Here is a 15,109-nt window from a genome sequence, read left to right on the forward strand (position 1 = left end):
ATAAACCAGAAGAATTTAAGAGAGAAAAACGTAACAAAAATTTAAACATTTTAAGTATTAATATTCGGTCAATGAACAAAAATTTTGAATCGTTTAAACATTTTTATTATTCTTTAAATTATCTTTTTGATGTAATATGTATATCAGAAACTTGGGAAGATGCAAATTCGCCCATGCCCGAAAATTCCCTTTACAATTTAGATTCATATAAAATGATAAGTCAACCACGTGTAATCAGCAAGGGAGGTGGCGTTGCAATATACATTTTTGATAAATTTGAATTAAAAAAAAACAACACATTTTCAAAAACAAATAAACATATTGAAACTTTGTGCATTGAAGCGTTAAATACTTCTGGTAAATCGTTTTTAATCTCCTCATTGTATCGACCGCCATGTGGTATATAAGTTAACTTCCTTAATATCTTAAGAAATTTTATGTCTCAAATGAGTAAACAAAACAAGCGCGTTTTTTTTCGCGGGATACAAATATGGACGCATTATGTTTTGAAAAGTTTGCAAACATAAAAAACTTTTTCAACTTACTATTTGAATTTAATTTAATACCCACCAATTTTAAACCCACACGCATTACTAACCAATCATCTTCTGTGATAGACAATATTTTAACAAACAGTTCCCTAAATACCAAATTTGAATCAGGCCTTTTTATTGCAGACTTTTCTGATCATTTTCCGGTTTTCCATATAGCTCGCGAAGTACTATCTAATATTGACAATAAAAAAATCTTTGTGACTTACAGAAATCTTTCTATAAAAAACCTGAATATTTAAAAAAAAAAACTCCAAATAGAACGATGGGACAACGTTTATTCATCAACAGATCCTAATATTGCTTTTGATAATTTCTCAAGTACATTTCAAAATATCTTTGATAATATATGCCCAAAAATAACTACAGAAATAAAAAACAAAGGATATAAGAATCCATGGATGACAATAACTTTAATTAAAGCATCAAAACGAAAACAAAAACTTTACGTAAAATTTTTAAAATCGAAAAATAAAGATGATGAAAAAATCTACAAAAATTATAAAAAGTTTTTTCAACATAATATAAAAGAAGCAAAAATAAGATATTTTTCTAATCAGCTTGATAAGCATAAATTCGATATGAAAAGGACTTGGGCTGTTATAAACCAACTAATAGGTAGAGAAAAAAAGAAGCATTCTTGCTTACCACAAAAATTAATTTCCGATAAAAAAATTATAACAAGTGAAACAAATATATGTCAAGAATTTAATAAATATTTTGTTAATGTAGGCCCCTCTCTTGCTTCTAACATTGCGCAACCAAATAAAACATTTAATAATTTTTTAGGAGAAAAACCCAACACTAGTATAAATAATGAAAAGATAACTAAACTTGAATTTAATAAAGCAATTATTGAACTTAAACGCAACAAGCCATGTGGATATGATGGTATTTCCAGTAATGTAGCTATTTATGTTATGGACAGCATTTGTAAACCATTATTTTATTTAATCTCATCTTCACTTGATAATAGTTTATTCCCTGACAAACTTAAATTAGCCAAAATTAATCCCATTTTCAAAAAAGGTGATTGCGATAATATTTCTAACTACCGACCTATTTCTCTACTCCCAGTTTTTTCAAAAGTATATGAGAGAGTAATTTATAATAGAGTTAATAAGTACTTTACATTAAACAATTTATTATACAAAAATCAGTTTGGAATTCAAAGCAATTGCTCTACTGAACATCCTATTATTAAACTTGCTGACAAAATATATAAGTCGTTTGATAGTGATGAGCTGGTATTAGGAGTTTTTATTGATCTTTCCAAGGCCTTTGATAAAGTTGATCACAGTATTTTACTTTCCAAGCTAAAATATTACGGCATAATAGGCTCAACATTTAAGTGGATTCAAAGCTACTTGTCTAACAGAAAGCAATTTGTACTACTAGAAAAGTCAGGAGCCCTTGATATTACGTGTGGAGTTCCTCAGGGTTCAATCCTAGGTCCATTATTGTTTATATATTATATATTAACGATATGCATAAAGCTTCACAAAAAATATCTACAATTATGTATGCTGACGATACAAATTTATTTTTTAATCATCCTGATGCAAAGACTTTGTTTGAAACTATGAATATTGAACTCAAAAATTTCAACCTCTGGTTTATAGCAAATAAATTATCCCTAAATTGTAAAAAAACTAGCTTTACTCTATTTCATAAAAAAAAAACAATCAATTAAACTTCCGTAAAAGCTGAATAAACTGTTTATTAATAAAAATCAAATTAAACGTGAAAAATACACAAAATTTTTGGGAGTACTTTTTGATGAAAATTTGTCATGGAGAAACCATATTGGTCTTCTTGAAACAAAGGTGTTCTCTGTAATAGGTGTTTTGTATAAGTCAAGACCTTTTCTCGATAGTAAATTACGTAATATGCTTTACTTTAGTCTTGTACATAGTCAGCTTTTGTACGCAAATATTGTATGGGCCAGCACCCATAAAACTAAATTGCTAAAATTGCAAAGTCTGCAAAACCATGCATGCAAAGCAATTAATTATTTAAATAGGTTAGTAAACCCGGCCCCAGTGATGAAAAGCATGATGGTTCTAGATATTGAGAAACATAACACATTACAGATATTAATTTTTATGTATAAATATAAAAACAATCTTCTACCAAGCGTTTTTTCAGATAACTTTCTTATATCTTTTTCTGAAAAATATAATCTGCGTTCAAATACCAGGAACGACTATCAACTAGGAAAAATTAAATCACAGCAGTCAAGTTTTCTAATTACAAACCGTGGTCTATCAATATGGAATCGTTTCCAAAATAAAAATATTAAAGACCTAAAAAGCATTTCATCGTTTAAACAACAAACTAAAATGCATCTCCTTAATTCCTCACATATATATTATAGTTTACAGTATTTGTTTTCAAATTTTTTTTATTTTTTTTATTTTTTTTATTATTTTTTTTTTCTTCTTCTTCTTATGTGTTTTAATTTTATAAAATTTTTTATTTTTATTTAAAAATTAAAGTGTTTTTTTTTTATTATTTCAATGAGTGACTAAATGATGGCTCTTTGAAAAGGTTGTGATGATAAACGCATCATCCTTACCTTCTTTGAGTCCCTGACTGATTATAACAGTATTTATATATTATAATTTAAAAAGATTAAAAATGTTTTTTATAAAGGTTTTTTATGTTTACGATGTTATTTATTTTATATGAAAAACTGTAATATTGTTTAATCAGCGAAATAAAAGTTAAATAATAAGATAATAAATAATAATGAATATCAACAGAGAAAATTTAAAAGAGAAATAGCGCGACTTCGTTAGACACAATAAAATAGTTTCATTGCTTATTAGTTTTTTGAAGGGATGTACCGGAATTTATGACTTTTAGGTTATTTCGGTTCCGGCCGGACTTACAATATTTCAGGCCGGATTGCCGGAATTTATTTTTCATCTTTTTTTTTAAGACATGTGTCACAGACTGTGTAAATTAACTTAAAAAGTCATTGTCCTACAGGGCGATGATAAACTATAGGTAAACCTAGGTAAAAAATGCAAATTTCTAAACGAGCACAATGTAATTTTATTTACAATAGTAATATATGTAAGAATTTCTAGAAGTTTACGAATATTGTGGTGCAAAATAAGTTGCCATACAGTTTTGGGCAACAAACTAGCTATTTTTTTTATCAAAAATGTTACCTGCCTCTGTAAAATTGTCTTATTTTAAATGTTACTAAAATTTTAAATAGTTAAAGAGTATAAGATGCCTAATACAGTAAATATTTCAATTTTAATCTAAATAGAAAAAGAAAAAAAAATAAAGAAATAGTTTTAAATATAAATATTATGCAGTTTAAAACTTTCAACAAAAATAAAATTATAAGAAACAATGAAAAACAACATAGTAGATTTAAACGAAACAAGAATCAAATTAATGAAATAGGTAACTTATTTATATATATATATATATATATATATATATATATATATATATATATATATATATATATATATATATATATATATATATATATATACATATATATTTATATATACATATATATATATATATATATATATATATATATATATATATATATATATATATATATACATATATATATATATATATATATATATATACATATATATATAAAAAAAAAGGCTTTTGAAATAAAATAAAATATGTAGCTTTTTTTAGAATTAAGTAATAAAAAGGTTTTTTTAATCATATATATATATATATATATATATATATATATATATATATATATATATATATATATATATACATATATATTTATATATACATATATATATATATATATATATATATATATATATATATATATATATAAAAGAGAAGGCTTTTGAAATAAAATAAAATATGTAGCTTTTTTTAGAATTAAGTAATAAAAAGGTTTTTTTAATCATATATATATATATATATATATATATATATATATATATATATATATATATATATATATATATATATATAATTGCTCTGTTCTTTTAAGAACATTAAGCATTCTATTGTGTAGAATACTTTTTAAAGTTGTTTAAATATACATAAATATATATATATATATATATATATATATATATATATATATATATATATATATATATATATATATATATATATATATATATATATATATATATATATATATATATATATATACAACACCATGAAAAAAGAGATTTTAATAAAACTTTATTTTAAGTTGCGCTTTTGGTGCTTTTACTTGTAATTTATAAAAACGATCCTTAAATATACTAAAAATATTATTCAAATAATTAACGCACTATAATTAAAAAAAGTCTTACCATTTAATGTATTTCCATTGAGGAACAATTGCATTGTGCATAGGTTTCAAAATACTGGAAGAGATTTTTCGACCAAAAAGTTTTTTAAAGATCCAGTAAATTAGACATACAAAAAAAAAAGCACTAATATAAATTAGGTCTGTAACTTTATTTGGATTTTTTATTAACGCTACAATAAAATAGACAATGTAGGCTGTTAATGACAGAACAAGCAGTATTTGTTGGATTAAGATTGTATGCTTTTTACAAAAGTTTTTAATTTTGTTTTCAACCGCATTACAAATGTTGTTTATGGGTGCAAGAGGTCCTCTTAAAGTTTTTTTAGTCAAACTTTTAATTTTATCTTGGGACTTACTCTCGTGGCTTGATTTAGGACTCAAACTATCCAACTCAAAAGTATGTAGAGAATTCTAAAAAAAAAAAACACTATTATGTAGATTTTTTCCTAAAGTAACAAATTATTTTAAATTTGACAAACAAACTCACCTCAGTCATTTCATGTAATTTTAAATACGTTTATTAAAGTTTAAAAATAGAAACATTATTATTTATTTTTAAATTGGATTGTGACCTCTAAAGCAATAAAAAAAAAATTATAAAAACGTCACCATCACAGCTATTTTAATGTTTATTTTTGAAGACTGTTTTTATTTACTCTGTAGAAAATGATAACAAATATAACAGCAGTGTGTAAACGCTACACAATTTACACGCTAGGTGCAACCTTGAAAAGCAGAAGTTGGTTTTTGTATTTTTTTAAAAATCGTTTGTAAATACTGATCTGTAGCAGTTTATAAAATTTCTAAATTAAAACATACATGCCTATTTTGACAAATTGTGATAAGATAAGATGTGTGTGGTACTCTAAAAAATTTAGGAGAAATCATCTTAATTAATGATATGGAAATTCAATTTTTGTTATTTATTATATATATATATATATATATATATATATATATATATATATATATATATATATATATATATATATATGTATTTATATATATATATATATATATATATATATATATATATATATATATATATATATACAATAAATGCGTGCTCTGGCCAGTGACAGATCGGGGGGGGGGGGTATGGGTATGCATCTTCACCACCACCATTACCACCACCAGAATCTGCAAGTTCTAAAAAATCTTAAAAATGAGGAACCTTTTCTTTTTTTTCTTTAAGGAGACGCAAATGTGATACAAAATACAAAAAAATTTCAACATTTCCCCACCAAAAATTCCGTCACTGGTTCTGGCCTCTAAAAATTAGAAATGAAAAGTAACTGAATCTTTTAAAATCAAAACTGTTTAAATTTTTTAAAAGTCAAAGTTAGGAAAAAGTGTACGAAAAATGTTAAACACTTCATAATAGACTTTGCTTTAACCAAAAAAATTAATAGTTTCTTCAAAATTAATTTTTATAACCATTACGGTTTCAGTAAATAAAAGTCCTACTTCATTTAAGTTTTTTATTCTTTTAACACTCTGAACGAATTTTTATGCTTGAGCTACTGTCGCTGGAATTATGCAAAATAGCTTTTATTGCATTTATAATATTTGGAAACAGCGCCTTCAGTTTTTTTTTTCAGTTTTTCATTTAATAATTCAACGGGCTGAAGAGAAATACTTTTTATAATGACATCATAAATTGATTTTAAATGTATTTGTATTTTTAAATGTATTTAAATGTATTTACGTAAATTAGTATCTGTAAAATGATCATCGATACCATTGATATCATTTTCATATATTTTTTGCATTTTTTTAGACTTATTTTGTATTTCTTGATCATTTAAGTCAAGGAACAACCATAATACATTGAATAAAGAACCTATTTCTTTTGCAGCATTAAATCTTTTTGTCATATTGCCAATGATGCTATTGATGAAGATATTAAAAATATTAATTCTAAAATTGTCAAATGTTGGCATCCTTTTTAACTCGTGTCCGTTTTGTGCCTGCTTTACGTTTTTAAATCTTTTTCTAAAAGCGGATCGTAATGATTAAAAAATTCTAATAACCCTTGAAAATTTCCAATGTTCGAATCTCTAGTTAAATGAGTAACACCCTTAATCCACGCTAAGCAAGAAACAAAATTACTTAATTGTTTTAATAAATTTTTCCATTTCTGTGCCTCATTTTTTACATTTTTTACTATAAAGCAATCAATTCGTACACCCAGATTAAGTGTGCCACAAGTCAAAAATTATGGATATTGAGTTATGAATGTCATTTGATAGTATGTTATGTGTTGTACACGGTGACAAAATACCACAAGTCTAAAACGAATGTTTACAAAATGACAGATACAAATGGCACTCTTAGTTGGAAAAATATTAAAAACTTAAAACTTCAACCCTGATTTTCTCAGGTTGATACTTTTTGACTTGTGGCACCCTTGATCTGGGTGTACGAATTTATTGTGTTTATTAATATTTTTTTCTAAATTTTGACACTGGATATAACACGAATTATGATTGCTGGATTTTTCATGGTCAGGTATTTTATCGTTCAACTTTTTGCACCCTCCATTAGCCTACCAACAATATTCTGTAGCAAAAATTGATTTTTGTTTACAAATTTATAAAATAAACGACAAGGTAAACAAAACAGAGCATTTGTTAGATTTGCACTAAACTAACTAATTAATAGGAACTATTTCTTTATTTTTTAACCGAAAGCCTAATAAGTACGTAGGGGAACTGACTACCGTGTTTATCTGCAAGAGATATTGTTGGGTGTTGTTTTGGACCTCTTAGAATGGCAACTTCTACGTCTTTTAGTGTCACATTTAATTTTAACACTACAATATCGATATTGGCTTAGTCGGTATAGAAAGAAAGTGTTGAAATTGCACTTCAAGCGCAGCAGTTATTATTATTATTACTATGCATTACAAAAGTTAAAACGTAGCTCATTTATTATTTATTTATACAGAATTCATAAATAAATAATACAAATTATTGTTTACAAATAAAAACATTTTTTTAAAAATAATAATATTTGAATAATAATATTTTGTATTTAGCACAATTGTATATTTATTAAATTAGATTTCACTTAACACGGATTTGTAATTTACAAATTGTAAACAAAAGTTTTTAGTTAGTAATTTACGCTTTCAAAAATAAACAGCAATTTGTGTCTAAAACAAAAGTTTTTAAATTTTAAAAAGTTTATTAATGAGAAATGCTTGTCATGCAATACTTTCAAGTCTTTAAAATCTTTAAAAGTCATGCATCTTTACAACGTTTTAAGGTTCGTTTCCACTCATCCGTTTTTTTACGAGAACGGGAAAGGTAACGAAGAAATGATCACGTGAGCATGCGCAGTTTTCCTTTGGACAAATAAAAACTTGTACTTCGCATGCCCACGTGATTATTTTTCCCTTTCCTTTCCCTTTCCATTTTAAAAATGGATGAGTGGAAACTCGCCTTTACAAAAAAAAATTAACAAAAGAACAGTAACCGACGGTGATTAAAAAAAATTAGAATTTTAATTTTACAAAAGTAAACTAGAAAGAATAAAAAGAAGCTTATGTTAAAAACTCATATATTTTTTATCTTAAAGATGTTTTGGAAGTGATAAACAAGATTAATAAGTGATTAATAAATAAGACTTCGTGAAAAAAAATTATTTGTACACACACGGGAACCCGGGAATCTTTTCCATCCACCCGTCTACTCTTCGCGGCCATATATATATATATCTATATATATATATATATATATATATATATATATATATATATATATATATCTATATATATATATATATATATATATATATATATATATATATATATATATATATATATATATATATATATATATATATATATCTATATATATATCTATATATATATATATCTATATATATATATATATATATATATATATATATATATATATATATATATATATATATATATATATGGCCGCATAGAGTAGACGGGTGGATGGATATATATATATATATATATATATATATATATATATATATATATATATATATATATATATATATATTATAAACGTTCTTAAGCGTTTCTACTTTTCATTTAATTGATAGATAAATCGTAAGGATATTTTAAATCTTTAGAAATAGTTTTGTGGTAGATCAATTTTTAGTATTAACTGTTTAAGTTTAGTTTTGAACTCATTTAACATTTTAAAGAGTTTTAAGTTTAATCGTTAGTATTTTATTCTATGCCTTTGGTCCTCTAATTGAAATTGAAAACTCGATTGCCGCAAAATAACTTTTGGGTTGTATATCTAGTTAAGTATTTATTCTGATTTGTATTGAATAAGAGATTAAAAGTTTTTGGAATAATACTTTTATTAATTTTGAACATAAAAATTAGATGATAAATATTTATTTGGTAGATATTTGGTATATTTAATTTAGTAAAAAAAGGTTGGCAGGGTGTATAGCGGCTTTCATTGGATATAATTCTGATTGCATGTTTTTGCATATTAAAGAGTTTTTTTAATTTATTTTTATTGGTACTACACCATGCAATATTATAGTAATTAAAACAGGAATGAATAAAAGAAAAATATAAGAGTTTTAAACAACTTGAGTTTAAAAAAGGTTTTGCCCTATAAAATAGGCCAATGCTCCTTGATATTTTACCTTCAATATATTTTATATGATCTTTCCATGTTACATTTTCGTAAAGGAGTACTCCTAGAAATTTTAATGATACTTCTCTTTTTATTTCGCAATTGTTAATACAAAGATTTAGAAGTTTTAATGGAATTTTGTCACGTTCATGATAGCGATGGAAAAAAGTGTATTTTGTTTTAGTTAAATTTAGAGATAATTTGTTTGCTGTAAACCATTAGCAAGGTAGTAGTTCTGTGTTTACGGTTTTAAATAAAAATTTTATATCATTGTGAGCATAAAATAGATTAGTATCATCTGCAAGCAAGATTGTGTTTAATACATTACAAGATTTACTTATATAATTGATAATAAAAGTAAATTTGTTTTCATCAAAATATTTAAGAATATCATGAACAAGATGAACAATTGCCTGATCAGTAGAGTGACCATTTTTGAATCCAAACTGTTTATTATACTGTATATTATTTTTGAATCCAAATTGTTTATTATACTATATATTATTTTTGAATCCAAATTGTTTATTATACTGTATATTATTTTTACTGATATTTTATTGCTGTTTCTTTGTGAATAAACACTGGAAAGTGGTCTGAAATGTCAGTTACAAATATTCCAGTCTTAACTTTTATGTTTTTGACGCTTTTATTTTTCATAATCGAGCAAGTCTAAATTGAGATCGCCCACAAAATAAATTAGTTTGCCACAAATATCATTTTTTGTAATTAAACATTTAAAGTGTTTGTTAAATGCTTTTATATTACCTGAAGGTCTATAATGACGTGTTAAATTATGTTTTTGCTGGTGTTGTTTAATACCTCAATGGTTAACAACTCATTATGTTTCATTACGAAGTTTAAAATCTAAAGAATTGTGTATGAAAATGCACACTCCTCCTCCTGCTTTTTCAGATCCTCTTAATTGATGAATAACTTTATAATTATTAATTTGAAAGTTAGAGTTATTTTCAATTTCTTTATTCCGGCACCATGTTTCTGTTAGGCATATAATTTGAAAATTTATTTTGACACCTAATAAAAATTCCTTAAGTTTATCAAAAAAATTTTGTATACTCCTTATATTTAGATGCAGGATGGATAGTGCATTATCATCTATGTTAGCAGTTAGTGTTGAAACGTTTGGACTGTAATAATAAGAGCTATTATTTTCCATCTCTTCCCCAGGGAATTGATTCAGAGTTGTTTTCTAAAAGTTTATGTATGTCCGTTTTCTATGGACATACATAAACTTAAACGCTCCGTTAAGCTTAACGGAGAGATGAGAATACGGCTACTGAGGTTCGCTATTGTGTGAAACTTTTAGTTATGTAATTGAAATATATATTAATAATTATTTTAGTTTTAATGTATAAGTTATTAAATATAAAGAAAAGTTTTTATGTTCTTATGTATTAGTTTACTAGCTCTAAATATTTTCGCTTCAGTTGTCATTCTTACAAACTCGTTAAGGTTACTTTTTTGTTTTAAATACTAATTGAAATTAAAAAGCCCACTCACTAAACATCATCAGCAATACTGTGAAGCAGTTCCGCTTCCTTTTGATAAAATATTTTTAACCTTTGTAGTTGATTTCTATCTAATTAATTTGATTTCTACAGTAACTCAATGATTTTTAGTTTTTCTTTTACTTCTGGATGCTTGATCATACTTTTTTTTGGTCAGTTCTTTACATAGATGAGCTAGTTTCTTCTTTTTCTTTTTCAAATCATCCTCTTCAGTTTCAGCAATGAACCCATTTCTCTTTCTAGTCTTCAGTCCAGCAACTTCACAATTTATAGCTGCAATCTCAGAATTAAGTCGATATTGAGCCATTGTTTTTGTATTTTTTTTGATTTTTTGTGGTCAATAAACTCAAAGTTAATGCACTTTGTTGACCATCAATAACAGATCGCTCATTGGTGGCCTTAACAAACTGCAAGGAGTTCTTGTCAAATTCAAGTGGAGTATACGTGGGGGCAGACTGTTTTTTAGTATTGGCCCAAAATAATAATTGCTTGCTCTTGAACTTTATTGCCTTTTCATTAAATAAATTGATTAAATACAGTACTCTTGATTCAAGAACCTTATGCACCAGTTTCTCTTCTTTTAATGAATTTCATATACTATGGACTTCTTTCTGGATATTAGCCTTTTTTTTATCAGGGTGAGCATTTCCATACGAGACCATCAATAAGTTAAGTAATGCGGTTTTATCCATATTTTAATATTGATTTATTAGTATTGTTTACATCACAATCAGAAGAATAATTTTGCTCATCGTTAGCGCAGCTTTTTAAAAGAGTTTCTTCAACCCGCTAGGGAGAAATTAGCGTTTCGAATTTTCAATAGACTTTATGTGTTTGCATTGCATCACGTTTTACAATCAACTAGAGAGCAATTAGAGTTTCGTATTTGAAATAACGACAATTTAATTTCAAAAAATGACAAAGTTATGAGTTTACTTTGAATCACATTTTATAATCCGCTAGGGAGGGAATAATGATTGTGAATTTTATATACAAAGAGTTAATATTTCTAACATAATTTGATTCGCAGTCAAATGGTAATATATTAATAAAACGATAGTAATTTTTATTTTACGTTAGTAGTTGTTATCTATTTAATGTCTCTGGGAAACTTATTATATAAATTTATAATATTATATTATAAATTATTTAATAAAATATAATATCGAGTTCCCCGCATTTAATATTAATTTCCCCACAAACAAAACATCATTTCTATACCATTTAGTAGATGTAAATACCGTTAAAATTTGCTCATTAAAACTAAAAAAAAAATTTAAATTGACATCATTTCGGCCTCAACACGTCTGTCCCCATTGTCAATTAGTGTCAAACATTCCAGCACTCCCTCCCCCCTATATTTACTGACATCATTTATGGATGACTCTTAAGAAGAATTGTTTCAAATATGTTAAAATTTTCACGCGTACCATAATATTGTTATTAAAAAAATTAACTTTTTTATTCATAAAATAGTTCAGCTTAAATAAAACTAAAGCTGGCGTTAGTTTTATTAGAATCTTGTTAGACTTTTTGGGGCTGGGGCTGTTTTTATATTGGAGGCCATTTCATGTGCCACAGCGTAAAATTGATTAAAAAAGTATTTTTGACTATTTCGGGGCCCGTTACATTCTAGAGCCCGGGGCCATAGCCCCTTTAATCTCAACCCTCCTTAATCCAGCACTGGAAATAAGACACGAGTATATAAATAAAAATTATATTAGACTCTTTAATAAATAAAACTACATTTGATTTCTTATTAAGCAATCTTAAGCTGTTACTTTATATAAAAAATGTCGCTTAATTTTATAAAAAAATTATTAAAGAGCAATGTTTCGAAAATATTTGTTCTAAGCGTAATTTATTTTGCTTAAAGTTTTTTAGCGTTAAAAGTTATTTTCTTTTTCTAGTTTATTTTTTTATGTAATCGTCTCTCATCGGTCAAATTAATTTTTTTTTGCGCTTTTTTTTGTTTGTTTGAAATGTTCTTAAAACGACTAAAAAATCTGGCCAGATTTTCGCAACTAAATATTATTCCCGTGGTCAGTTATCGAGAGCGATCGCTCCCGCTTCCCAACCGAGCCTGCAGCCTGTACCATGAACAAAAAAAAAAAAAAAAAAGGAACTGATGAGCTGCACCTCTCAATATCAGGGGATGGATTAATAAAAACTACAAGTGAAGTCGCTGCAAGATTTCATCTTGGTGTAAGGGGTCATACAGCGATTCTTTCTTTAATTCTGAAGTATGCAGGGTATGATTTGGAAAATATTGTTTTGTCAAAATCAGGAACCCACAGAAAAAGATTTCATACCATCAAAAGCAAAGGTGAAGAAATTAGAAATAGTTATAAAAATGTTTTGATCGGTAAGAAACTTTGTTAGTAAATTGTGCAATGAATGGGATCTTAAAAATAATATTACTGTTAAAATGGAAAGGATTACAGTAAACGTGACAAACCCTGAGGATAATAATAGTAGTGATATTCTGCTAGGAGTGTTCCAGGCAAATTCATCTAAAGGCAAAGACCAAGCAAAAGAAATAAAAAAGGAACTAGAAGATTTTGAAATTGAAAATAACATTTTTGCTTTTTGTACTGACTCAACTGCTTCAAACGCAAGTGCACATAATGCAGGAATTGAACTTATAAGTAGGTATGTTGTCGGAAAACACATTATGTGGCTTTTATGTCGTCAACACATATATGAGAGACGCATCAGTCATTTAGTGCAAGCACTAACAGGAAAGACTAAAGCATCAAAAAAAAAATGTTTTGTAATTTTAAAAAACATTGGCCTGAAAATTTTCAGGTATGAAATGAAGACATTAACTCATTAGACAGATTTAATTTCAATTTTTAAAGAACAATTCTTACTTGTACCAGATTGCACAAGAGGCTAAAGAATACTTAGCCATTACCCTGAAATTTTCCCCCAAGATAAGAACAGACTATATAAGATTATATGAATTGGTTCTTTCTATTTGGGTAACGAAGTACCAAATTTCTACCTTCATCAATCCCCTGCTTGTAATGAGGCTAGGTTTATGGCAAATGGGAAATATTTATTGATGCTTCAACTAACTCGTAAAAAACTTAAATTTATGTCAGTAGAGGAGATAGAAGATGTCTATCAAATTGCAGCTTTTATAGCAATCTTTTATACTCCTTGGTTTCTGAAGTCATCTGTAATAATCCAGGCACCATCTAATGATCTAAAAGCAATTAAAGTAGCAGAAAGCATAGAGGAAGAAGACATTAGGTAAACATTAGGTAAAAGTCTTAAAAATTCTCTTCTTAGACATATGTGGTACTTGGCTGAAGGTGTTGTTATTGTATCCCTTGCAGATCCAGGCGTACCTAATGAAGAGAAATTCTTAATTATACAAAAACTTATTAATTATCCATATCCTGAGGATATTTCTTATTTTGGAATAAAGAAACCAAAGATTAGAGTGGATATAATCATTAACCGAAACACTCATTTGCACAGGTTTGTTGAAAAAAATAGCTATTATGATTTTTTTAATACTTGATCTTAATATTACAAAATGTATTGTTTTGGATTTCTGATGGAAAATTTATTGATCTCCGTCCCAGCTTTAAGTTTTTTAAAGATTTTGATTTAAATATTCAGTGCACAAATGACTGCTCTAAAAGAAATACTTGTCTTGTGCAAGATTTTCTAGCAGACAATCATATTGAAAGTCAGAGACAAAACATCATGGTGGCTTCTAAAGAGATTTGAAAAAAAGTGGATAAAAGGATGAAAAAGAGCGATTTAAACAGCATAACTCCTTAGTATGAATTATTTTTAATTAGATGTAAGTTTATTTAAATTAAAAAAATAAATATTTTGAATCGAAATAAACTGTTCTTTTGCTTCGGTTTTATTATATTTATTAAAATATAAAATGTTTTGAAAAAAAAAATTTGAAATCTACACCTAACATTTCCTGAAGGTTTGGAGACCTAAAGTTTTGCTTTTTGCTTTTTTTTAAGATATATAACCAGGTTATGTTTCGAATTGTTTGGTTTTGTGAAAAAGTTGTTTTTTTGGGACACCCTAATCTTTATTTATCAGGAC

The 15,109-nt window shown here is 26.3% G+C and overlaps 1 long non-coding RNA gene across 1 annotated transcript; it reads right to left on the minus strand.

Moving 5' to 3' along the window:
• Nucleotides 1–5,010: 5,010 nt before the first annotated feature.
• On the minus strand, nucleotides 5,011–5,529 carry LOC136078074 (uncharacterized). Its single transcript, XR_010637500.1, has 2 exons — nucleotides 5,351–5,529; nucleotides 5,011–5,274 (listed from the first exon to the last, which is right to left on the minus strand). It is a non-coding gene; the product is annotated as an uncharacterized LOC136078074 (long non-coding RNA).
• Nucleotides 5,530–15,109: the final 9,580 nt, after the last annotated feature.

This window comes from Hydra vulgaris, chromosome 03 (genome assembly GCF_038396675.1).
Source record: "Hydra vulgaris chromosome 03, alternate assembly HydraT2T_AEP".
Lineage (NCBI taxonomy): Eukaryota > Metazoa > Cnidaria > Hydrozoa > Anthoathecata > Hydridae > Hydra > Hydra vulgaris.